The following is a 15166-nucleotide window of genomic DNA, read 5'->3' as shown; positions in this document are numbered from 1 at the left end:
ACGACTACTTAATGATTGGCAGCCTATTAATTGCAAGCTAGGAATGCTCCATAGAAAATCGAAACGCGCTCCATGTAGAATGAACATATGTTCCATGAAGGGTCTCCAGTTAGCCCAGTGGTTAAGGCTATGAATTGCCAATCCGGAGATGGCGGGTTCGATTCCCGTACTGGTCGGGAAATTTTTTTCGACTCCCTGGGCATAGTGTATCATTGTACTTGCCTTACAATATATAAATTCATGCAACGGCAGGCAAAGAAAGCCCTTCAATTAATAACTGTGAAAGTGCTCTAGAAATACTAAGTTGAAGCGTTGCAGGCCATTTCCCAGTGGGGACGCAGAGCCATAAAGAAGAAGAAGAAGAAGAAGAAGAAGAAGAAGAAGAAGAAGAATGTTTCATGAAAATGTGCAATATTATACCCATAAATAATTGAAAACTTTCCATAATTTACAGAAAAAGCACTGGTAAAACATAAAATATTCTTATTAGAAATCAAATTGCACCTTAAAAAAATAAATTGCACCACATCATCTATTTTGATAAACGCTCCATAAATATTATAAACTGCACCATATAAAATATGAATTTCTCAATAAAAAATTGAAAATTGTCCATAGTGTCCATATTGTCATAATTTAAATTCGGTTATTCAGCGGTGCAGAAGTTCAAAGTTATGGAAAATTTTCAATTGCTTATGGACAAAATTCATCAAAAAATTCACCGCAACCGTGTTTTAGAAGTGAGAATGGTGTATCTACAATATGAGTTGCAGCCATTCTTCTATAACACAACAAATCTCATTAAAACAGCTGAATGGACATTTTTCTTAATTAACTTCGTACTTCACCAATACAGAATCTCATAGTTTTTTTCTTCTAGTCATAGTTGCTACTAGCAATGGTGAGAATAGAAATCTAATTTTTCACCACCTAAAACCATAACATTCAATTTTCGTTCGTTGGGCTACGTTTAGGTGAGCTTCGTTTTAACTGGGCGCCCATTAGGTGGGCTATAGCCCAGTTAAAACGAAGTCAAACGTCACTTTTTGACGTGAAGCACGATTTGTAGTTGGTAGCCATGAATCTCAATTGTTAGAGATTATTTGACAGCTTGAAACGCCTAGTGAAAGTCTTTCAATAACTGGGCTAAGAGCTTAGTGCAACGAGTGAAAGTTGACTTTACTCGTTGAAATGAAACGAAATGCCAGCTAAAATGGACTTACGATACATAAGCGATCAGCAGAGAATGATAAATGGCAGTTAATTCCAAAATATATGCTGTTTTTGGGCAGTGTTAGATGGCCTTTCCATAAAATAAGTATAAGGTATACTTTTATATTGAACATTAACATAAGTTCTTACTCAATCAAAGCTTTAGACATCAAGTAAATACAATCGCACGTAAAAGATATTCCATATGTTCTATGATTATGATAAACGCTGCGTTTAGGTGATACAATACTTTCAATGCAAAACTTTCAACTATTACAAATACAGCACAAACAATGAATTAATCCAAAAAGGAGCTATTTGACAAGTAATCTGTGCACCAACTTGCCAGTTCAGCAGCAGAAAAAAAGAAAAATCAATGCACAACCGGATTATAACATTTTTTCACACTCTCATGTAGCAAATTGAACGAAGCTGAACGTACTTCTCCGTACAAAAAATACCAATCAACATTGAACACGGTTTGTGAATGATGGAATAATTTGGACCGAAAACTTGTAGGTAGACGAAGCATAGCGGAAAATCAATCACGAATCAATTTCCCCTTAACTTTATTTTCGCCCTGCACAATAGAGCTCCAAGTTTGCGCTGATTGCCAGTAGAGTGCGCACTTTTTGCACTTCACCCTTGATCACCGCAGCAGAAGCAGCGGCAGCAGCAGCACGGCTCTCTTGGCGGCGACGCCGTTTTTCTGCTGCCGGCAGTTACGTGCTTTTAATTATCTCGCAGAATTCCGGGTGCATCAAATGACTAACAACCAATTAATTTGGAAAATGTATTTACACACCATTCCGTGTCTCTCCACATCGTCGCAATTCGCTATCGATTGGCTGTCGAAGCTCAAACTTCGTGATGGGTTGTTATCTCTTGGGAACGATGATCGAAACGGTATTGCTGGGTCAGGAGGACCATTGACTGGAGCTGGAGGGCCAGTGGCAGGCCTAGGCTTTGTCGATTGCTATTGAAATGGGAACCAACATTTGTCGATGGTGTTGTTTTTCTAGTATGCCTACCATTCTAACATTTATTTAAACAGTCAAAAATTATAAAAGTGAATGTTCCAGAATTCCGAAAAAAACGAATAGACTGAGGAAAAAACTAAGCTTTGCAATGTTTTAAAATTAACTTTGTTCTATGACTATGCGTGAAATTTTGTACAAAGAAAAAAAAAACACAACCTTACGTTCAATATCACATCGGCGCTTGTCTCCAATTATCCAATAAGCAGCACTTTGCAGGAATGACACGGTAACGATTCCACCTTCAGATAACTCGTATTGAACGTGACAAGTGAAATTAAACAGCTTCCACAGAATAGCCTGTAAAACTTCACCATATCACAATTCGATTATCCAAACATGACAATCGTTCTCCATTTGCCAGTTATCAGGTGCCACGTGCCCGTTCGTTGACTGCAGCAGCGTTTAACGACGACAGCGTAGAAAGATACGTTTATCTCCAATTAAACCAGTCGAGTTAAATTGATTGAAACTTTTACTCAGTTTTCGCACGAGATGATTCAGCTCATTCTTTGTGATGCTCCTCGTTTGCTATAATAAGAAACGAGAAGTTCAAACACCGGCGCTGCTAACTTTGTCCTTTATAGCGAAAACAGTTTGGAGGTTATATTGACAGATCCTAATTGCTTCTAGCGTAAGTATGATGATGAAAAAAATAAATGTAGTCTAGAAATTGTCAAGATAATTCAAATAATCAATAATAATTAAAAACAAATACAGTATCGGACAATAAAAATGCACCAAAGCCGTTTTCCCATACAAACTAGTCAACTTTGGATTGTCATATCTCAGTTATTTCTCAACCGATTGTTTTCGGCCTTTCTGTGACGAACTACAAAACACTTCAATTTTTGAAAACTATTGAAAAAAATCGGTGATAACTATTGATACAAAAGTTACAGATAGGTTGAATTTTGACAATAAAAATGCACTATAAATGCTATAGCAAAACATGGTCACGTCATATCATTATGGTGTCTTCGGCAAATATGTTTCTTGTGTGATGATGAGTAAATTTGCTGAAGAGACCAACATGATTTGACTTCAGCATTTTTTGTTAAAAAATATTTTGTCTCGGTGCATTTTTATTGTCAAAATTCAACCTATCTGTAACTTTTCTATCAATAGTTATCACCGAATTTTTTCAATAGTTTTCGAAAATTGAAATGTTTTGTAGTTCGTCACAGAAAGGCCGAAAACAATCGGTTGAGAAATAATTGAGATATGGCTATCGAAAGTTGACTAGTTTGTATGGAAAAACGGCTTTGGTGCATTTTTATTGTCCGATACTGTACATATTTGGCACGGTAAAGGATGAGTATCGCGCAATAAGAACCCCATTGAGGTCATTGTCATCTTCCAAACAACCTCCCTGTGGTACCAGCCGAGCTGCCAGCAACTTTAGGAAAGATTGGGACAGAGAAGGGGGTTTAGTTCTGCAAGTTTGAGCGTCTATTTTCCAGTAGAAGCGGTTTTTCAGGACGCACGTCAGTTTGAGCCCGAAATTACACCGCGCTCGAGCTGTGTAAGACGAGCGAGGTTTTTTTTTGGTAGTGTTGTAGTTTTTGCAAGGGCGCGCGTCCTAAAGGGTTAGGTACCAGCCCTAACTCAACTGTGCATCGTGGTCCTCTGAAATTTTAAGGGTTTGATGTCCGGCCAGTAGAAAAAAGAGCTGCGACGGAAAGTCAGCAACAGAATAATACGAACCGAGACCAATGGCAATGAACTCTATTAACCCTTCAGGACGCGTGCCGTTGTGCCACCAAAAATCTCGCTCGTCGTATGCAGCGTAAGTGCGGTGCAGTATCAGCATTAAACAGGCGCTTGTCCTGAAAGGTTAAAGACAATTTCACTATCTTCCGCCAGAGGCCGCACATATTGAACAATAATAACATTAGACAACGGACAACACATAACACCCAGTGGCCCAGTGGATAATTTTACGTTTGACGAAATGTTTTCCTCGACTGGAGCGGGAATCGAGCCAAAATTCCGAGATTTACGAGACACCTGGATGACGCCGCTAACCGTTCGGTCACGAGTCCCATAAAAAGAACTTGTATTTAAAATTTCGGGACGTTCAACTGCCAATCTCTCAACTTCTTTCCGGTACCCAAGGACCGTCATCTACAATGTTCGGAACCGACGACCAACACGGTGCAACCTTGAGCGACTGAAGCAACTTGATGTCGCCGCAGCATACTTGCAGGATCTCGAGGCAGCGTTGCCAGATCAGCATAAGCTCGATATAGCCCCTCTAGAGGAGGAGGTGGAACTGCTGTGCCGTTCTCAAGAAACATGGAAGCTCTGTTGGAAGAAAATGGACCCACAAATGTTGGCCCATTCTTAGCACTGGCTTATTGTCAATCTAGGAAACCAAACAGCTACCAGAGATGGAAGGAAGGGATTTTTTACGTTGTCTATCACCTTTGAGTTCGTGCAAAGTAGCAGCTTTACCGTACAGAAAATCCTACAAAAATGCTGTGAATATCAGGTCCCACACAGAAAAAAATAATAGGGGAATTCACTTAACAGCGTAAACTGATTAAACTTCATTTTAGTCATGTAAACTTAATGCTATGATGGTTTACATGATATATCATGTAAATTTGTGTTATATGTCATGTAAACTCTCAGAGTCATGCTGAATTACATGACATATAATGGAATTTTACATGTTATTTTATGAACTTTACATGATATGTCATGTTAACTTCTGTGATATTCCACGCTCCGATTATGTGCATCATATTTCACAGAATTTTACACTCTTTTTTTGATCTGTGCAACGCATTACCTATTCATCGACTTGGAGGCGGCATACGGCTGCATCGACTGCGCAAAGTAATCGAAAATCATTGAAGAGATTTGCTTTCACGAGATACATACAATATTGATACGAGCAACGATGGACGATGTGCAAAGCAGCGCGAAGATTTCGGGAGAACACACTTGTTCATAGGTATCTGGACGGGGACTACGACTGGGTGATAGACTTTCGTTCCTGATGTTTAACTTTGCGCTATAGGGTTTCATGAAGAGAACCGGTTGTAGCAACCGGAGTATGATATTCATTCGATCAGACCGGGGTGGCCTCTGCTGTACATACATACATATGCAGTAGCCGTCTCCATTCCACTCGGTCCATTGCTGTCTCCAATTCCGCACTCTGCGTAGGGTCGGCAGATCGTCTTCCACTTGGTCGACGCACCTAGCTCGCTGCGCTCCACGTCTTCTTGTACCGATCGGATGACTCTCGAGAACCATTTCAGTCGGGTTGCTATCCGACATCCTGATGACATAACCCCGTGGCCTCCCGATTTTTGCGGTGTGGACGATGGTTGGTTCTCTCGGCAGCTGATGCAGCTCGTGGTTCATTCACCTTCTCCAAATCCCGTCTTCTATCTGCACTCCGCCGTAGATGGTACGCAACACCTTCCGTTCGAAAACTCCAAGGGCGCGTTGGTCCTCTGCACATAGGGTTCATGTTTCGTACCCATAGAGGACTACCGGTCTTATCAGCGTTTTGTAGTTAACTTCGTATGGCGGCAAACTTTGTTCGATCGTAGAGTTCTGCGGAGTCCGAAGTAAGCTCGATTTCCTGCCCCAATGCGTCTATGAATTTATCTGCTGGTGTCGTTGTCGGCGGTCACCAGTGAGCCCAAGTGACGAATTCTTCAACCGCCCCGATTTCATCACTGTCGATAGAAATTCAGGGTGGTAGGTGCGGTGATTCCTTCCTGGAGCACTTTACCATCATGTACTTTGTCTTCGACACATTAATGACCAATCCGATTTGCCTGGCTTCACTCTTCAGTCGGATGTACGTTTCCGCCATCGTCTCAAATATACGAACAATAATATGAATATCATCAGCGCACCCAAGCAGCTGAACGGACTTCGTGGAAATCGTCGCACTCGTTTTTATCCCCGCTCTCCTTATTACACCTTCTAACGCAATGATGAACAGCAAGCACGAAAGACCATCACCTTGCCGTAGCCCTCTGCGAGATTCGAAGGGACTCGAGAGTGTCACTGATACTCGAATAACGCACATCACTCGATCCATCGTCGCCTTGATTAATCGTATCATTTTATCCATGAATCCGTATTCGTGCATAATCTGCCATCCGATCATCGGCAGAACATTTGGAAAGAAGACAGAGCTGTACACCAACCTAAAATGTAAAACAGCAAAGGTCGGATTGGAGGTCAATGCGGAAAATGAAGTACACTCAGCGAAGTAAACTACAGAATTTCATCAAAATACCTTATGAAATTTAGCCATAACTGAAAAGTATGGATGCCAGATGCCATAAGATACCTAATGAAAATTGAACATGCTTTCATTTTCATTTATTTAGTTAACATCAAATTCATGATTATACTGAATCAACAATTTGCCGCCATAATACTCGATTTGCAGCTGCAGCTCTCCAACGTCGGTCACGCCCAACACTCGCCAGATCACGCTCCACCTTGTCCGCCCATCGTGCTCTCTGCGCTCCACGCCTTCTTGTACCAACCGGATGGTTAGCAAACACCAACTTTGCAGGGTTGTTGTCCGGCATTCTTGCAACATGCCCTGCCCATCGTATCCTTCCGGCTTTGGCCACTTTCTGGATGCTGGGTTCGCCGTAGAGTGCAGCGAGCTCGTGGTTCATCCTTCTCCGCCACACACCGTTCTCCTGCACGCCGCCGAAGATCGTCCTTAGCACCCGTCGCTCGAAAACTCCGAGTGCTTGCAATTCCTCCTCGAGCATCGTCCATGTCTCGTGTCCGTAGAGAACCACCGGTCTTATTAACGTCTTGTACATGGTACATTTGGTGCGGGGGTGAATCTTTTTTGACCGCAGCTTCTTCTGGAGCCCATAGTAGGCACAATTTCCACTGATGATGCCCCTTCGTATTTCACGGCTCACGTTATTATCAGCCGTTAGCAAGGAACCGAGGTAGACGAAATCTTCTACCACCTCGAAAGTATCCCCGTCTATCGTAACATTGCTGCCAAGGCTTGTCCTGTCTCGCTCAGTCCCACGTACCAGCACCTACCTGTGTTAGCCGCATTCACCACCAGTCCGACCTTTGCTGCTTCACGTTTCAGGCGGGTGTACTGTTCTGCCACCGTTCCAAATGTTCTAGCAATAATATCCATGTCATCCGCAAAACAGACAAATTGGCTGGATTTCGTGAACATCGTACCCCGGCTGTTGAGCCCGGCTCGTCGCATAACACCTTCCAGGGCGATGTTGAATAGTATGCAGAAAAGTCCATCACCTTGTCGTAGTCCCCGTCGAGATTCAAATGAACTGGATAGTTCACCCGAAATCCTTACGCTGTTCTGCACACCGTCCATCGTTGCTCTTATCAGTCTAGTCAGCTTCCCGGGAAAGCTGTTCTAGTCCATAATTTTCCATAGCTCTGTGCGGTCGATACTGTCGTGCGCCGCTTTGAAGTCGATGAACAAGTGATGCGTTGGGACCTGGTATTCACGGCATTTCTGGAGGATTTGCCGTACGGTGAAGATCTGGTCCGTTGTCGACCGGCCGTCGATGAATCCGGCTTGGTAACTTCCCACGAACTCATTTACTTTAGGTGAAAGACGACGGAAGATGATCTGGGATAGAACTTTGTAGGCGGCATTCAAAATGGTGATCGCTCGAAAGTTCTCACACATTAACTTGTCGCCTTTCTTGTGGATGGGACAGATTATCCCTTCCTTCCACTCCTCCGGTAGCTGTTCGGTTTCCCAGATCTTGACTACTAACTGATGCAGACAGGTGGCCAACTTTTCCGGGCCCATCTTGATGAGTTCAGCTACGATACCATCCTTACCAGCTGCTTTGTTGGTTTTGAGCTGGTGAATGGCATCCTTAACTTCCCTCAGCGTGGAAGTTGGTTCATTTCCGTCCTCCGCTGCACTGGCGTCGTCGTTCCTTCCGTTGCCGTGGGCTCCCGTGCCTACGTTCTCCACGCCGTTCAGGTGCTGATCGAAGTGCTACTTCCACCTTTCGATCACCTCACGTCCGTCCGTCAAGAGGCCCCCGTCCTTATCCCTGCATATTTTGGCTCGCGGCACGAAGCCTCTGCGGGATGCGTTGAGCTTCTGATAGAACTTCCGGGTTTCTTGGGAACGGCACAGCAGTTCCATTTCTTCACACTCCGCTTCTTCCAGGCGGCGCTTTTTCTCCCGAAAGAGGCGGGTCTGCTGTTTCCGCTTCTGTTTGTAACGTTCCACGTTCTGTCGAGTCCCTTGCTGCAGCATTACCGCCCTCGCTGCGTTCTTCTCCTCCTAAACCGTTCTGCACTCTTCGTCGAACCATTCGTTACGTCGATTCCGTTTCCGATGGTGCTCTCGGCTGCGTCGTTGATGGCTGCTTTCACTGTACTCCAGCAGTCCTCTAGAGGGGCCTCATCGAGCTCGCCCTCGTCTGGCAACGCGGCTTCGAGATTCTGCGCGTATGCTGAGGCGACATCCGGTTGCTTCAGTCGCTCTGGGTTGTACCGTGGCGGTCGCCGGTACCGTACATTGTTGATGACGGAGAGTTTTGGGCGCAGTTTGACCATCACCAGATAGTGGTCGGAGTCGATGTTGGCGCCACGATAGGTCCTGACGTCGATAATGTCGGAGAAGTGCCGTCCGTCAATCAGAACGTGGTCGATTTGAGATTCCTTCTGCTGTGGTGATCTCCAGGTGTAACGATAAGGGAGGCTGTGTTGGAAAAAGGTGCTACGTATGGCCATATTTTTGGAGGCGGCGAAATCAATGAGTCGTAGGCCGTTTTCATTCGTCTGCTGGTGGGCGCTGAACTTACCAATTGTCGGTCTGAATTCCTCCTCCTGGCCTACCTGAGCGTTCAAATCTCCTATGATGATCTTGACGTCGTGGCTTGGGCAGCGATCGTACTCGCGTTCGAGCTGCGCGTAAAATGCGTCCTTGTCATCATCAGTACTTCCGGAGTGTGGGCTGTGCACGTTTATTATGTTGAAGTTGAAGAATCGGCCCTTGATCCTCAACCTGCACATTTTTTCGTCGATCGGCCACCAACCGATCACGCGCCTCTGCATATCACCCATCACGATGAAAGCTGTTCCCAGCTCGCGTGTGTTGCCGCAGCTCTAGTAGATGGTATGATAACCTCTAAACGTTCGCACCATGGATCCTGTCCAACACACCTCCTGCAGCGCTACGATGCCGAACCCGCGGTCCTTCAGTAGATCGGCGAGTATGCAGGTGCTCCCAATGAAGTTGAGAGATCGGCAGTTCCACGTACCGAGTTTCCAATCGCAAGTCCTTTTTGTTCGCTGGGGTCGTTGCCGTTGGTCTCGGTTCGTATTATTCTGTTGCTGATTTTCCGTTACAATGGTTTTTTACGGCTGGCTCGTAGGGCCTGACACCAACCCCCTACTTTCCGGAGGACCATAGTGCACAGTTGAGCTTAGAGTCCTTCCCTGGCACTCGGACGTAGATCAGCCGCCCCTAACATGGGGATCAGACGCTGTTGTGAGCCGCTCCTCCTGGAGAACAGACGCTCAGGTTTGCCAAAGCAAACCCCCCCTTCCCTGTCATCCTACGACCAAAGTTCCCACCGGGGTTGGTTACCCGATCTTCCCTAAGGTTTCTCATAGTTTCCGGCCGGTATCGCGTGGAGGTAGGGATAGGAGTTGCTGGGCAGAGGCTAGTGGATCACAATGCACGTAAAAAAATCTGTTCCAGTATTCGTGAACAAAAAGTCATAAATAATGGAACACGCGGCTCCTTCAACATCGTGATTTAGTTCACGCAAACGAGAGTCAAGTTTACCACTCTTCGACGACTAGTCTTAAATTTGAGAACACATTTCACGTCTGTTGCAATCTTCATGCTAGTTTGATAACGCATGCAATAAAGCGAACTCAAATCACGGAACTGAGAACGGTCAAAACTACTTTCGTGATTTTGATCACAAAATTTAGAACTCGGTTCATGCGCCCTGTCAGCCGCATAAACAATCATCCACACGGGTAGTCGCACAAGTGCCGCCGCGTAATGGAGTATATTAGCTTTTTTTAGCGTTCTGGTGTCCGGTTGTCAGCTCCAAATACTGTTATTATTCTCGAAAGCAAGTGAATATGGATTTTTGATTATGTAAGTAAGTGATTGTGGTGGTTTTCTGGTGATTTATAGTGCAAGTGCATCTGGGATTCCCAGAAATGCCGACAGAAGTAGAGTACAAGATTCTCGCTGTTGCGCCCTCAGGATGGTATTGATTTTCAATCAGGTGCGGAAATGCCATGTAAGTACAGTGTGAACGAAATATTGTTCGATAAAGTGTAAAATTCGTCTGATGCAGTATGCATACTTTTGTCCTTCCGGACGCGTGCCGTTGTAAAAAGTACAACACTGCAAAATAATCTCGCTCGTCATATACAGCGCGAGCTGTACAGCTGTATGGCGCGCGTCCTGAAAGGTTCAAGTGCATTTTTCTTTGCTTTCAATTACAAATGTCGGATCGTGAACAACGATCCACTTGCCATGATTTGAATCCCAATAACCAGAACGATTATTGCAGACCATGAACTAGTTCTAATTCCCGTGATTTGTGTTCCCATGCGTGTGAACTAAACACCATGTACCGTGAACTAGGTTTCAGCCAATGCGAACAAAAGTCATAGCTATCTGAACACAATTCACGATAATATGATTTTTGATCTTGAGCTGGTCCGTTACTCAGGCGTTACGTTTATGTGGCGGAACAGGGTTCACGAGAACGCGACTTTTATTCATGGTGTATTTTCGTAAATGAAAATCGTGCTTGTTCCGAATAACGTGACTGATTGTGGACGATTTTCGGAACGGATTTTTATGCGTGTGGGATCTGAATTGCGCAGCATACCCAGCCTTTACCGTGCCGGAATTAAAAGGTACGAAACTGATTACACTCATTCATGAATCATTATGTTCTAAATACTTAACTAATTGATTTCAATGTATCATTCTTTTTTACCATTGATAAATCTTCGATTGTTAAACGAAGTTTTTCACGTTCCCCGAATTGACAATACTATTTATTTTTCCACTCTTTTGCACTACATTTCTGTGCGTCTGATATACAACCGTGTTTTTTCCCCCGTAAGCTGTTTGACCTGATGCAGATACTGCAGTAAAATTTTTCCTGTCAAGTACGTTTGCTCTTGTCGCACATGCAGCGAGACAGCGACCTGACAGCGATGAGCACGGGTGGGAAACACGGAGGAGGGCACCCTCCAATTCAGTATAGTGCAAACGAGTGAGTGGCGTGAAAGAACACGACTCCGAGCCAAACTTTGACTGTATGCTGATCGCACAACACTACTGACTGGCTGTGAGAAACGCAAATCGGTGAACTTTTCACCCCGGTGTGGCCGGAGGGCAGGAACCAACGAACACTGAGAAAACGTGGCTCCCTATCGATCTCATAAATTTTTCTCCACAACCATGTTGGAGTGCCTGCAAATGCCGACACCCAGCGCTGCGCTTCGTACAACAAGTTGGCAGCCAAGTGTTGGGGATACACACAAGTAACGGGAAACCTTTTGCTGCTTCGGAGAGCGGAAAGTAAAGTAAGCTTGAGACAAAGCTTCTTTGAAGTGCGTATCACATGTTCACAGATTCTGCTACTTGTAAAAGTAGGTGTAAAAGAGACTTTCGGCTGCTTGTGGAGAAAGCAAACATACAGTTGTTTTTAATGCAATTCTTGTGGTTTAATTTAAGATGTGTTGTTGTGTGTTTAGATTGATAGAATGAGGGTGGGGGGGAGGCAAAATGTTTGGGATAGGCAACTTTTTTTCTCCCACAAAAAAGTTCCACGTGCTATAACTGTTCATAGAGTGCATCAAAAATTCTCAAATTTTGACTGTTTGTCAACCTATTGTATATACATCATTGGTACAAATTTAAGCTCGATTGGTGAATCTTTTGCAAAGTTAGAAGCGTTCTCGTAAAACACTATTTTTTAGACAACTATTTTTTGAATTGTCATATCTCGGAAACCAATCAACCAAATTGAATGAAATTTGGAACGTTTATGCGAGTTTTATTCCAAATTTGTTTTCCAAAAGGTCCAAAAATTACATCAAAAAAGCTTGAAACACATTTTTATGCATAGCTATGCTACGTCATAACGAAATCGTTCCAATCGGCGGGGTTACAGCCGATTGTCCCTAGGATCGATAAGAAAGCTTTGCACGTGTATGGTTACAAGTATACAGTGACTTAAGCGCCACCTTCTAAAGAAGGGTCACTGATACAACGAATGTCCGGCCAGAGACTTCTATTACAGGACAGGTTGTTATTCCCAAAAGATCCCTATTACACTTAGGGGCTGTCCATAAACCACGTGGTCATTAGGGGGGGGGGGGTGTTTGGCCAATGACTATTTTGTATGGACAAATAAAAATTTTTGTATGGACTAATGACCACGCGGGGGGGGGGGGGGGTATGTTGGAAAGTCCCAAAAAAATGACCACGTGGTTTATGGACAGCCCCTTATGGAAACCAATTCAAACCAAAATCCAGCAAACTTGAATCCGATACTCGAACAAAAAAAAAAGGTGCCGATGAAATTCGAGTAGGTGGTGGAGACGCATGGTCTTTCACGCGGCTTCCACTGTAGATAACAACTAGTGGCAATTTACTCCAACAATACTTATTTTTATCAACCTTATTCTAAACCAATATCCAAAATAAATCAAAAGAAAATTCAAGTACTTAACTGTTTAATAAACGAAAGAGTGCGAAACAAAACTACTGAACTAAGGGTGCCTAATATCTATTTATGTACAATATTAACAGGACTTTTTCGAGCTCAATTCTGGGAGTGCACTATATGGACAAACTTACTTGAACGCCGCCTGCAGGCTTAGGGCGTGGTGATCCAACGTTGGCTTTGATGCCGGCAATGGACTCGTAATACGGTTCTGGTTCGAGTCGCCGTAGTCTAGAGTGGCCGCACAGCGAATTCTACGGGATGGATGGGCCCCGGAATGTGATGAGGTGGACTAGCTGCTTGCCACCTAGCGGCGACCGAGTGTCCTGACGGTGTGGACTTCGGGAATTCAGCCCAAGCACCCACGTTGAATGGGGGTTTCACCTGTTCAACGTAAACTTGGAATGTCCAAGCACTCAAATCACTGTTTAATAAAAGCCTTACCTTATAGTCCAACCGATTTTGCCTGACATTTTTTTTTACGATTTTGAATCACGAACCGAAAACTATTTCAAAAATCTAAATTGAAAACTGGTTAGAATTAGGTCGATTTAGTTTAACAATTTAATTCACTCACTTCACCGTCTATCAAATTTCACAAGCGAGTAGTTTAGTTTGGCTATCGACACTTGAAGTCACCTATAGGGGAGACTGAGGAGACTTGATCCCTGGGGAGACTTGTTCCCCCCATATTATCTCGGAATCAAAAACATTTTTCTTCTAGCACATTTTTTCCAAAACTACTCCTGGACAAACGACTATGTTTTGGCTACAAGTGATTTCGATTGTATATTGCATTTTTTTTTAACGGCTGATGGTTTGTTTTCAGTCCTTCAGAAATCTTTTAGGCGATTCCGCAAAATCTCAATAACTTTGTGAAAATTGAACCAAATCGTGTCAAAATTTCACAGCACATAAGTCAAATAGAATACTTTCAAACTTATTTATCCAAATAAGGCTGTTGTTAACATATTTTAATTAATTCGGCTTAGTATTCACAACAGTGACATGGGGAGACTTGATCCCTCGAGGATTACACACACATTATACATGTGAAAAATAAAATTCTATTCGGAAGCCTCTATTTACTTGGAATTCTAGTCTATTCAACGATAAAATGTGTCAGATAATTATAACTTTAGTACAAACCAAGAAAAGGGGGATCAAGTCTCCCCATTTTGAAAATACGGCATATCCTTAAAAAATTAAGGGAATCTTACAATTTAAAACACTCCATGTTCATCGAAAATGCAAGGAAATTCGAAAAGAAAATGAAAAGGAAGACTCTGGAATTATTTTCTCTTTAAATAAACCATGTGCTTAAAGGGGGATCAAGTGTCACCCATTTTTGAAAAATACATCATAAGACATGCCTCCATAAAAACACAGTTTTGAAAACTTAAACAATAATTTAAAGGCCTTCTGTTGTGTATTAACGTGCAATAGATGTTTACCTGCCATTTTGAATGGAAATCGGATCTAGTTTTGTGTTTTTTCTTAAAGTTTCAGGTAAATTAAGAAAAAGGGATCAAGTCTCCCCAGTCTCCCCTACTCGACAACGGTTGCCACCAAATTAGCTAAGTTTTCATCCATCAGTATTAACCCAACTCCTTGGTGGAGCCTAAAGACTATTGTTCTCATTTGCTGAATTTTGATTGGTCAAAGTTGGGTTTCTGGTTTTTATATTGAAGTTGGTTTTGAATTTTCATTGGTCGGAAAAAGGGTATCCGGTTTATCTATCGAGCAATAAATCGAGTCGGCTATTCATGCGCCTATCGGTATGCAACCTCTTAAAAATTATTTGAAAATTCGTTTTAATAATGACACACAGAGCTCGCCACCGGCTAAAACGTTAAAATCAACATACAAGCTAACATACAAGCAACATAGTTCAGGCTGGTATGCAGCTACAAAATGGAACGAACATATTATTATTTTTTATTAAGATTAAATATAAAAACTATGTGACAATTACATTCGTTACACAATTTTCATTGATAAGCAACTGATCTGATAATGTGCCGAACCCATACAGGTTTGCTTAGGTTCTTACCCGAGCAGAGGAGAATAGCAAATTGATAACTACAAAATCACATAACCTGTTTTTATAACTTGTTTTGTTATTATTAAATTATCAAGGCATTGCTTCTCCACAACAAGTTTTGTTGGACAATCTCATTTTGTTTTTGA

At 43.0% G+C, this 15166-nt stretch overlaps 1 protein-coding gene and 1 long non-coding RNA gene across 6 annotated transcripts in view; one reads left to right on the top strand and one right to left on the bottom strand.

Annotated features, from left to right (window-relative positions):
• The window catches only part of LOC134285399 (uncharacterized), a 401391-nt gene that overhangs the window by 57315 nt on the left and 328910 nt on the right, over positions 1–15166 (top strand). The window lies entirely within an intron of this gene.
• The window catches only part of LOC115257156 (uncharacterized), a 771557-nt gene that overhangs the window by 625040 nt on the left and 131351 nt on the right, over positions 1–15166 (bottom strand). The gene's annotated exons all lie outside the window — the stretch shown is intronic.

The sequence above is a fragment of the Aedes albopictus genome, chromosome 1 (assembly GCF_035046485.1).
Source record: "Aedes albopictus strain Foshan chromosome 1, AalbF5, whole genome shotgun sequence".
Taxonomy (NCBI): Eukaryota; Metazoa; Arthropoda; class Insecta; order Diptera; family Culicidae; genus Aedes; species Aedes albopictus.
This window is presented reverse-complemented; position numbering and strand designations above follow the sequence as displayed.